General features: G+C 46.6%; 1 long non-coding RNA gene across 2 annotated transcripts in view; it reads left to right on the forward strand.

Annotated features, from left to right (window-relative positions):
• Nucleotides 1–8,077, forward strand: part of Gm46361 — a 31,061-nt gene extending 22,984 nt beyond the window's left edge. For both annotated transcript variants that reach the window (XR_001780641.1, XR_001780640.1), the window contains exon 2: nt 7,320–8,077. This is a non-coding gene — a long non-coding RNA (predicted gene, 46361). The remainder of the gene's footprint in view (nt 1–7,319) is intronic.
• Nucleotides 8,078–12,082: the final 4,005 nt, after the last annotated feature.

The following is a 12,082-nucleotide window of genomic DNA, read 5'->3' on the forward strand; positions in this document are numbered from 1 at the left end:
CATTACACAAAGCCCCTGTGACTTACCGAAGAAATTAACTTTGTCCCTGAGCTTGGCCTTACAGACTCTATGTAAGCTGGACACAGCCCTGAGTTAACTTTATGCGCCATGGGGAGAAGGGTACTCTCTATAACAAGGCAGAGTTCACCAATGCTTTAGATAAAGTCCAGTTTCCTGGCATAGAGGTTCTTCAAGCTACTCTCCCATTTTACTGAAGAAAAAACTAAAACTAAGAAAGCCTGGTTTCTACCTACTGGAGGCAGGGCCTGGGCAGTGGGGTCCAGTCCCAGATCAGCTCCCACTGCTGACCTGACCTGCTATTCATCCCGTCTTCCTTTCCCATCTCAGCATCTACAGCAGCCCCCATTTTCATGCTGTGTCTGTTTTCGCCAATAGAACGTAAGTAGATAAGGCATGGTTTCCAGGACAGCTATTAGCTACATGGAGCCCTTGCACGCCCACCTCCTCACCCCTCAGTTATTGGTGTATTTGTGTGGAAAGTCCACTGGGTGCCCAGTACTGTGCCCAATGCTCAGATTTCAAATATAAATTCTAACCATTCTAATCCACTTTGGGGTACCCTTGATGCCTGGAAGACTTTCATCTCCTATTTAAGGGCTTGCTTTCTTTCTCTCTTTCTCTCTCTCTTTCTTTCTTCCTTCCTTCCTTTCTTTCTTTCTCTCTCTCTCTCTCTCTCTCTCTCTCTCTCTCTCTCTCTCTCTCTCTCTCTTTCTTCCTTTCTTTCTTTCTTTCTTTCTTTCTTTCTTTCTTTCTTGGGCTTGCTCTGGCCCCTCCTTGGAGTACAAGATCTCCTTACTTACTGTGGCCTCTTCTGCATCCCATCTCTTTTGGATGGTTCCTAAAAGCTACAGTCAGTTGATAGGATCCCAGTTCAGAGTATGTGGATCATCCCAGGAGCACTCAGACCAGGACCAGGCGCTACTCTGCTAAATGGCAAGAGTAGGGGAAGGCCCTTGGAAGAGAAAGAAGTAAGGGAGAGCTAGCTCTTAGCAAAAAGGGAGTCCACAGGGGTTAGGAAAGAGGAGGTTTCCAGGAAGCCAAAGAGAGAAGAGGGTACTACGGGTGGTTTTAGTGCATGACAGCTGAAGAGCAAATGTTCCAGGAGGCCTAAGAGAATGGTTTTTCTGTGAAGTGCTCCATAGGAAATCCCCAGAGAACACAGGAGGCCTGGCAACTTTTGCAGGTTCATGCTATTTTGAATCCAAGTCTGAATGGAGGTCATTTCTAAGTTAGGGCCGGCTTCATTTATGCAGATCACAAGCACATTGTCAATATCACTGTCCTATAATGTCACCAACCACAGTCCTAGACCAGGTTCTAGAGATGTCCTGGACAAGGGCACTCCATCACCTGGCAGTCTTGCTTTCTATACCCACTGGGCTTCTCACTGTCTCTGGATAAGCCATGTACAGGATAGATGATTTATTGGGCATTTTTTGGCCTTCTAATCTGTGACATCCCAGATATCCCCTGCATCTGTCCCTCCTCTTCCTCCTGTCTTCCCATGCTATATTTCAAGCCTCCACCCAGAACCTTCATCACAAAAGGCTTTTGCTGGCTTTCTCATCCCTCCCATGCGACCATTCTGTCAGTTCCATCCTAGGGGGCTTCACCTTGATGTAAAAGAGTGGGCTGTAGAATCAGCTAGATATAAATTCCTTTTTAAAATGAGCAGTCACGATTAAAATCTTTGAATTTTGCACAGATTACTACAGTGATGTGCACTTAGTGTCTAATGGTTGCTGCTGACTGAGTAGACTTCCCAGAGCAAGCCCTATGGAGGCTGCCCAGAGAGAAGCAACCTCCAGCCCACTGCTTTGAGTCTAAAGTCCAGACAGTAACTCAAGCAGCCTTGCTGGAGTGAGTTTTGCACTCAGTGCAGCGGGCTTGATAGCTCTTGCTATATGCACAACAACGGGAAAGGTACAGGCTGCTCTTTGCATTTCCTGCTTTGCAATTGAGTGCGGACAGACAGATGATTTATTGGGCATTTCCTAGCCTCCCCCCCTCACCATAGGAAACGAGCCTTTTTAAAAAGTGCAAATTTTAAAAAGATGTGTGAATGTTTTGAGGGGACTGGAGAGGAATTCTTCTGTACCATTAAAGTAAAAGAAAGAAGAAAAGACTCTGACAGCAGGGCCTCTGATCCAGGGGTACTGACCATAAATTAGCAGCCGCCTTTGAGAGCTCAAAGCTGCTCAGGGCGTGCTGAGAGGTTGTTGGGCGGGGTTGGTGAAGTCGTGACGTTTGGGGCCTCCCTCTCGGCTCCAGGAGGGCAAACTTGGGCTGAGATGGTGGTGGCAGACTTTAGCAAAGGAGCAGAAAATGTAGCGACCTTCAAAACCTCTTGGTTTGGGTTAGTAACTGATATCTGCACCCCATTTGCTGCCTCTGGGAGAGGGAGAAAGCTAAAGAGGGCACCGAGCAGCTGGCAAGCCCAATTCTGCAATGGTGCTTTGCTCTGTTGCACTCTGCGATGAGTTGTATTCAATTCCTAGATCTGCCCCAATGAAGATCCGGTGAACAATGGCTTGAAACTTATTGCATTGTGAATCTAAAAGTTAGAAATTGGAAATCAAGTTCAGAACAGTTATACTTCTCCTGGTAGCCCAGGAAAAGAGTCTTCCCAGGTTCTAGTGGCTCACACCATCCTCAGCCATTCTTGCCTTGAGGCAGTCTCTGCCTACGCCAGGCTCTGCCACCCATGTCATGTGTCGTCCTCCCTGTCATCACATGACCTTCCCTTCCTGGGAGTCTGTCTCTGTGTCTTTTCTCTTCTAGGGGCAGCAACAGTACTGGAATCAGAACTGATCAACTCCTGTATGTCCTCATCCTTCCTTACATCGTCTGTCTCCGCAAAGCCTCTATTTTAAAACTAAGGCCATATAGGAACTGGAGACTGGATAGCTTAGAGTCCTAGGGTAGAGCCAAACAGGACTAGCTTAAAATTCAACCAATCAATCGATAACTGAAGTTATTCCTAATGATATGTTGCTTTATTTATGGACTCGTGCCTTGTCCAACCATCATCAGAGATGGGAGGGGATGAGAGCAGATACAGAGAGTCACCACCACATACTATTTGGAGAGAGAGTCTAAATTGGAGGTCTCCATCAGGTCCCTCCCCTCAGAGCTTGGGGAATCCCACAGAAGGTGGGGGCAAAAAGATTGTAGGGGCCAGAGGGGATGGAGGACACCAGGAGAACATGGCCCACCCAATCAAGGGTGCATAGGGCTCACAGAGACTGAAGCATCAAGCAAGGGGTTTGCAAGGGTCTGCACCAGGCCTTCTCCATATATGCTGTGGCTATCAGCTTGGTGCTTTTGTGAGACTCCAAACTGTGGTGTGGGTGTGTCTTTAACTCTTTTGCCTGCTCTAGAGACTCTTTTCTTCCTGTTGAATTAATTGCCTTGTCCAGGCTCATCTTACTGTGTTTTGTTTTGTAGAATTTGGATGTTTGGTTGTTGTCTCTTGGAGGCCTGTTCTTTTCTGAAAGAGGTCAGAAGGGGAGTGGATCGTAGGGAGAGAGGAGGGGAGGAGAGCTGGGAGGAGTGGAGAAAGGGGAAATGTGGTTAAGATGTACTGTATGAGAGAAGGATCATAAAACAGACAGACAGACAAACCAACTAAGGCCATAGCGACAGGTAAAAGGAGTTATTGATTCTGAGTATCCTTTAGGGTGATACAATTTAGCTCACCACAAGAACCAAATGGTTATTAGATTACTGCCAGTTATTCTGTTCATGTTCTTGGTTGTATGTAATACATTTACCTATGATTTATATAGTGTTTTTATATATGCAAACACAAATATCTATCTATACTATTGATAGTGTTTTATACAAATATCTATATATATGCACACAAAAATCTATATATAACTATAATATTTATTTAAATACCTATTTAAATGTGATTTGTATTTATAAAGTATCATGGCATATATATATACACATATATATTATACTAATGACAGTATATGTTAGATATACAACACACACATGAAATGCATTATGTGAACATTTGACATATAGTCTGAAGTATATAATACTATATAAATAGGCATATGATAATATAAGTACACATTACAAAAGCAATTCTGAATAATAACAAATTTTCTTACTCAAAAGACAGACAACAGAACTTTCTCTGTGGATTTCACATTGAAGAGACAGTGAGAAAGATCTGTCTTTGCTGCAGACTAAAGAGCTGGACCTCCGAAGAGGTCTCCAGCAAAGAATGGCAGAGTCGCTGACCAGGCAACAACTCTGTTGGTGGAGTGTGTGTGTGTGTGTTCCTTGGGAGTCTTTTTTTAAGGATCTCTTTCACTGGCCTGGAATTTGAGAGGTAAGCTAGGCTGGACAGCCAGCAAGCCCCAGGAATCCATCTGTTTTTTTTCTCCCCAGTGCTGGGATTGCAAGCACATGCACCACACCCAGCTCCCCCCACCCACCCCCTCATTATTTTTATTCTATTTTATGTGTATGGGTATGTGCCTGGCATGGGTGTGCCTGGTGCCATTGGAAGCCAGAAAAGGACATTGGATCCCACATGACTGGAGTTATAGAACAGGAGCCACTGTGGAGAGGGGGGTGGGGGGAGAAACCAACTCTCCAGGTCCCATCTATTTTATTTTATTTTATTTTATTTTATTTTATTTTATTTTATTTTATTTTTTAAGGCATGGTTTCTGCAGTCCAAACTCAGGACCTCATGTTTGCAAGACAAGCCCTACCAACTGGGCACTTGCTCCCCACCCCAGTTTTGCTCTGTATTGGGTAGAGGAGGGTGATTTGTATTGGTTTGGTTTGAGTTAGGTTGTTTGTTTGTTTTGAAACAAAAGACACATTTTATGGTTCAGACAGGCCTGGAACTCACTGAATAGACCAAGTTTATCTTTAACTGATGGCAATTCTCCTGCCTCAGCTTCCCAAGTGGTTATATGTATGAACCACCAAGCTCAGCTTCCTGCTTTCTTTAGGGTGAGAAGTCAAGGCCCCAGAATCCGGAGCATCTTGCCCAAGCCCAGAGGCCATCATGCTTCTACTCACACCGCAAGGCTCTGTGCACTGCAGCTCTGTTCCCCTCAGCTCTCCCTGAGCCATCTTTCCAGTTAGTAGGCAGATTTACCTCCAAGTCACTCCACTGACCATCCCTAGATGCTCTAGGTTTTCACAAAAAGAGCAGTTAGTTTCCCTTCAGATGAGCCGGGCTTGCTGCAGGCCAAGGTTGAAGTACTTTGTGCCCTGTTCCTTTGGAGTTATTGGGGAAGTAAGGGGGAAATCTTTCCTTTTTCAATTCAAGATTTTTGTTTGCTTCATTTTCTCAACTCCAACTGACCGACTTAAAGCTTAATTTCATTTTCTGCACGTAGTAGACTGCTTGGGATGTCTTCCACTGATGAGTCTGAGGACTCTGAAGTGAACTTTGGAAATATATTCCAACATACATATAAATATGCATGTATGCATACATATACTCACACACATGAACATGCACACACATGCATGCCTGTACACACTCACCCACATGCACATGAATATACATATACACATGCTCAATTACACACACACATGAACACACAAACACACACAGTCATAAACATACTTATGCACACATGCTCCAATACACACAGGCATTCTCTCTCTCTCTCTCTCTCTCTCTCTCTCTCTGTCTCCTGCTTCCACAATTCACTTGTCTGGGTCTCCATCGCTCTCTCCATTTTGTGAGGCCTCTTGACTTCCTCTCTAGTTGACTCTGCCTGATTTTTTCTCCATCCTGCTTGCTGGGATCGCCTAGAGAAAACAAAAGGGATACTACTTCCCAGCAGGAAACAGAGCAGCTTCCTGGCTGCTTGAAATAGACCCCGAAGGCCTCTGCTTGGAACCTTTTTTGTAGAATAGTCTTGCCAGAGCCTTTGACCACCTCGGAGTTCCATACGGCTGGCAGAAATACTGCCCAGCTTCCTACACCCGTCTCCGCTACTCTTCACATCCCTTTGTCCCAGCATCCCTGCTGTAGAGCACCAGTGTTGGTGCCCTAAATCTCAGTGGAATCTTTACAGTGCTCACTCCTACAGGCTCTAAGGCACCAGAGTGTAGCTGGTGTTCAAATGATCAAGTCCGGCTTGTCATCAGCATATCAAAATCACTTGAGGAGATGCCCCAAAAATGCAGACAACCAGTCCCACTGCAGAAGGCCTTAGGGAAGCCTCCAGCAGAGAGAGAGGATCTGTATTCATAAGGCAGCTGAAAGGATTCTGGTGTGGGTTGTCTATAGGGGATACAACAGGAATTAGGCAGGCCATGCTTACACGTGTCTCAACTCTGCAAAGCCTGCCAACGGCACTTAGAGGAAATACGTAAGAGGAAGCAAAAGCTAGAAGTGTTCAGGTACAGGCTGGGCTACAAATATAAGCCAGCCAGACCAGGGATGGGGAGTGAGCAGGAGGGAGGTCTCATGACGGAGACTCTCAGTGTGGCTATTTGTCAAACCACAGCACAGGGTTCCAGGTGGGCACACTACCTGATGCCTAAATACTCTGTCGGTGCTTGGAGAGCCTTCTTGTGGGTATGAGACAGCCATAGAGAGCAACCCAGCCAGCAACGAATGTCTTCGTTCTGAGGCAGGAACTCCGGCTTTCTCTTAGAGGCAGCACATGCTGAATTCAAACACCGCACTTGGTATATCGCAGTATTAGGTTCAGGTCCCAACTTTATGGGTCTCTCTGAGTAAGTGGGAGTAAGCTATATATTTACCCCGTGCCTCAGATTCCTCACCCGGTAAAGGAGGACAACAATACCTACAACAGAGGGTTCTTATGAAGATTGCAAAATCAGAAGTACATGCAAAGCATTTCCCCTGGCCTAGGGAGCAAGGCCCCATTAGCTGTGGTCTTCATTATCATGGAAGCTCCTCCCATCCTCCCCCCACAGACACTCTCTGAAGCTGGCTTTGTACAATTTAAGCACATGAAGAATCGACTTTTAAACTATAAATATCTTCATCCCCAGTTCCCAGAAAGCTTTTGGTTCTCTGTCTCTCTCTATTTCTGTCTGCCTGTTTTCTCGGTCTATCTCTTTCTGTCTGTCTGACTGTCTATCTCTGTGTCTTTCTATGTCTCTCACTCTCTCTGATGTCTCTCTCTGTGTCTCTGCTTCCCCCTGTCTCTCTGTCTCCTTTTTTTCCACAAGCCCTTGCAGTCTGCAATTTAGGATAGGCATGGCTTCCAAAGTCACCATCCTGATCATCCTGAGCATCAAAGTGACCCCTCCTGTGGACATTTGCCTCACTCCAGGGATATATAAAGAGGTGCTCAGCAGATGAGGACCAGACCTTTGCAACCGAAAATTCAACTTTAAAGTTCCAAAGATCTGTCCCAGGAAGGCTGGAGGGCTGTGTGATCTACAAGGTGAGACAGGGAATTTCAAGGTTGGAATCAAAGGCTCCTGAGCAGATGGAAAAAAAAAAGAAACATAGGTATGCAGCCACCCAGACAACAGCCAGTTAACCCTTCCTTTCCCAAGCCCACTGTTGGACTTTATGAGAGTCTCAGTCTCTGAATAGGTATGCCTCAGTTTCTCCTGCAAGCATGCTGTGACACATGGCAAACTTAACTTCTTTTACATGCTATATAATATCAAGAGCAATAAGATAGTATTATTTTATTGGTTCTATATTCTGTTTAATTTTTTGCGGGGGGAACACAAGACCTTGCTATGTACCCCAGGTCGGATTGAAAGTCATAATTCTCCTGCCTCAGTCACCCAAGTGTTGCAATTATAGGCGTGAGTCATCCATCATTTCTAATTCTGATTTTCTTCTCTGACTATCAGTGGTGAAGAGCTGAGTAAGTAAGAGTTGCTGTTACTCAGCTGGTGAAGTAGCTGGGTGGATTAGGGGTTTGCACAAAGCCTGACCACCCCAACTTTGACTCACTGGGACCCAGTGGTGGAAGGAGTGAACTGACTTCTGCAAGCTGTCTCCTGACCACCGCCTATATGTGTGCCCACACGTGCACAGATGAAGAAATAAAAATGTAATCAAAATCAAAAAGAGTCATTGCTGCTCTATAATGAAAAGATCTTCACTCATTAAAGGAACCCACAACGGATCATCTCATGCCTTCTTTAATAGTGCAACTTTGAAAGACATCCAGTTAGTGGCCCAGTGGTTATTTATTTATTTATTTATTTATTTATTTTCTACCTCTTCTGGAGTAGGTGACAGACACCACAGGGGAATGTTCAAGTGAAAAGCCCAGCATCCCTGGAAGACAAGAACAGAAGCCTTTGGACATCTGCACGGGACTCCATCACCAACACATCCAAACACTTTCTCGATCTGGAGGAAGAGCCTATCCCATGTTCCACAGAAGGCCCTGGCTCCTGCCAGTTCCTCCCTGGTTCACTGCTGGGAACCACAAGAGTGGCCTCTCTCATCCCTGCTGCCTCACTGGCCAGTGGAAGGGCAGAGTTGGCAGAAGAGCCTTTGTGAGCCTTGTTGACTCTGCTGGGTTCAGAGAGGCCTTCACAGTTGACTCAGCTAAGGAGAGTTGTTTACTTCCTGCAGCCTTGAGGTCTGCCAAGCACAGGGCCCAGCTGGGCAGTTCAGTGCCCGGGTCTCTCACTCCCACACCAGTACCTGTAGAGATCAGTGAACAGCCCCTGCTAGGCCGGCCAGACTGAGTCTGCACAAGCTGCCTTGGCCCTCAGCACAGACTCCTTCCTCCCTGCTAGTTCAGCTAGCCAGGCCTGCCTTAGTGACACTCCTGGGCTGGGTTTCTTTCTTTCTTCCTGAAGTCCAGAGCCCAGTTATTTACCCAAAGAAAACAGGGAAGTGACAAGGTAACAGAGTACACATGTTGTGAAAATATGCAGGCTGAGGCTGAAGAAAAGAAAACATTCTTCCATAAGGAACTGCCTTGTTAATTCATATTCTTCCCCCTCCAGATTAGAACCAGCCATTGCTTGTGCTCCTTCAAGTACTTTCTGTGGTTCCATGACAGCTGCCTACATGGGGCAAGATTTGGCTTGAAAAATGGGCCATCGGTCATGCTTTGGGTGGGGTGGAGGTTGTGGGGGGGGGTCAGACACTAAAATTCCCAGATAACTCAAATTCACTGCTCGCTCACTCTCTCGGCGGGATACAGGGGGGAGAGAGGTGGCATGGAGAATGGATTGTACAAACGTCAAGACATAACCTGATTTTCCACAAGAAGCCACAGCTCAGTAATGAACAGTCTTTGGAATGAGCTTTTCAACTCCTCTTGAAGTTGGTTTCCGATCCCTGGCAAACCCGGTCTCTGCAGCCTTGAGTAACGGCCACAGGCTGATTCTCGGCAATTAAAAATAATATTGGCCCTGATAGAGAACTCTTGGGCACCCCCCTCCCTTACACACCCTTTTCATTACGTGCCAAAGATTACTTTCCCAAACCTGTTTCAGAACAGCTGGCCGAGTTGGAGGAGCAGGCTCAGCCCTCGTGGCCTGGAGAGAGGCTGCAGTTATTAATAGCATTTGCTCTGCCTGGTGTTTGGGGCAGGAAGAGGGTGACCTGTGTCTGTTTGGAAAGTTGGGTCCTAATCAGTTTGGGGCCTGTTCTCTCTTCCCTGCATTCTTTAAACCTCAAGCTCTATGGATAGTGGCTGAGAGAGCCCACAGAGAGGCTGGGTAGGGCCAAATAGCCTCCCTATAAACCTTCAGGCTTCTCATTTCTTCCTTCGTGGTTGTTCTCTGCCTCTCAGTGGGTATTGGCCAGAGGACTGGCCAGGATCCTTTCAAGGGAGGTCTCTCACAGAGGCCTGGGCTGCCCCTGTTAGCACTTTCTGGTAACAGAGCCTGCTGAGCCTGGTGTTGCAGCTCAGGCCTGCAAGGCCGAGTGGGATCTGCTCCCTTTCCTAAAGGCTTGAGGGTGGTGTGGGTTGGGGAAGTATTTTCAGCCCTTACTGCCACAGAGTCTGTCAGCTTCCCACGGTCAGCACCCAGCAGCCTTAACCTCAGAATGGGTGGAAATCCCACTGTCTCCCCACACGGCCGACCACAACCACCACAAAGCACCTTCTCAAGATACCAGGATAGGGCTGGATTTCAGGCCTGGAATGCTCTTGATTGTCAGGTTGGGTTGCAGCTGAAGTGGAAAACCTTGAGAACAAGGCAGATTATGGGTCTGAGAACAAGGTCTCTCTCCTAGGTGGACATTTCTCAAGGAGAACACGATGGTGGGCAAGAAGCCATATCCAATCAGAAACCATGCACTCCTGGAGGAGGGTACCTCAGAATGAAAGTTTGAAACCTGGGCCACCCACCTTTGCTAGTATGCTTACATGGCCCCCGGTTCCAACAGGGGAGCACAGCCTCTCCCACACTGGGCCAGACTCCAGTCTCTGGCCATAGGTGAAAGACTATTTCCGGTGATTGTTTTGAGATATTTTATATCCAGTGTGTGAAAACATAATAGTGACCGGAAAAATACACACACGCACGCACACACCCTACAAAGGTGGTCCCATCCTTCACTAGAAAGGTCAGAGGACCCTTTTCTCATTTAAGTCCTTGATGTAGATCCAAGGGAAGCAGTTTCTTTGAAGTCAGCAAAGACCACAGCTGGCCCAGCTGCGAGGGTGTGGCTGGGGAGTCAGACAGGATGCGCTGCCTTATCAGGGGCCACTCTAGTTCCCGCCTATAAGGACCATGTTTCCTCCAGCAAAAGGTGACTTCAGAGCCATTTGTTCGGGAGTCCAAGGAAGACTCATTATAACCCAGGGAGCAGAGTGGCCTTATTCTGTCAAAGGCAAGCATTTCTGCTGGGGAGCTCCTACACAGTCCTTGAGTGTAAAACTCCAGGCATGCCATAACCTTGAACTAGCCCTTGACTTTCTCATATGTTGAATTTGGCCATCTTTGAAATCCCTGTAATATAACAAATGACGGTAAGCAGAAAGCCCTGGGTATGGTGGTGAAGACTCAGAGGGCAATGCCAAACAACTTTAAAAATCAGTCACGGGACTCCTGTGACTGACTGCTGGGCAAGGGTGGGACTCAGATCTCCCCCCTTCAGTCTTTAACCACCGAGTAGTAGGATCTGAGAGCCCGTGGTTGCCTGGGTCATAAAATTCAGCTTCCAGGGGCTGGATTCTTCTAGGACAGAGTGCTCACTACTCTCGAAACACATCTGAACTGCTGTTGGAAAATCTGTACCTTTGGCAATTTCTTTCTCACACTAAAGTAGGATCTGCCACTCAGGCTGATCTGACTCAGCCCTGAAGCTATTGTCAAGAGCAGCGGTGTGGCAATGTTCCAATGCCAGGGAGCACAGGCACAGCAAGAGAGCAGCCGCTCCCTCCTGCTGTTTACATCTCTAGCATGCTCATGGGTGTCCTGAGTCCCTGTTGGCTGGACTGATTCATACTTTTACCCTATGTGTTTTCATGATGGCTTGACATGCCAAGGTCAATGTTATCTTTTAGAATATTACCAAAACCCAGGTGCGGTGTGCATGCTTTTAATCTCAGCATTCAGGAGGCAGAGACAGGAGGATCTCTGTGAGTTAGAGGCCAGCCTGGTCTACTGAACAAATACCAGGGCAGCAAGGGCTTCATAGTGACACCCTGTCTTAAGACAATTTATATATATATATATAAAATAAAAATTGCTGGGCTAGAGAGATGGCTCAGTGGTTAAGAGCACTTACTGTTCTTCCAGAGGTCCTGAGTTCAATTCCCAGCAACCACATGGTGGCTCACAACCATCTGTAATGGGATCCAATGCCATCTTCTGGTGTGTCTGAAGACAGCGACAATTATTCAAATATATAAAAATAAATAAATCTTTTTAAAATTGCTAAAAAAGACACGAGCTATAGAGACTGGGAGATGACTCAGTCCATAAGAAGTCTTTGAAAACCTGAATTTGAATCTCCAATACCAGGATTAAAATCTGGGTGTGGCCACATGCCTCTGACCCCTGTACCTCAGCAAACAGAGACAGAGGCATCATCCTGGCTGCTAGCCTAGCTGTAGGCATAGACACAGGTGTGTGAACACACAAACACACGGGTGCA

This window comes from Mus musculus, chromosome 12 (assembly GCF_000001635.26).
Source record: "Mus musculus strain C57BL/6J chromosome 12, GRCm38.p6 C57BL/6J".
In the NCBI taxonomy this organism is placed as follows: Eukaryota; Metazoa; Chordata; class Mammalia; order Rodentia; family Muridae; genus Mus; species Mus musculus.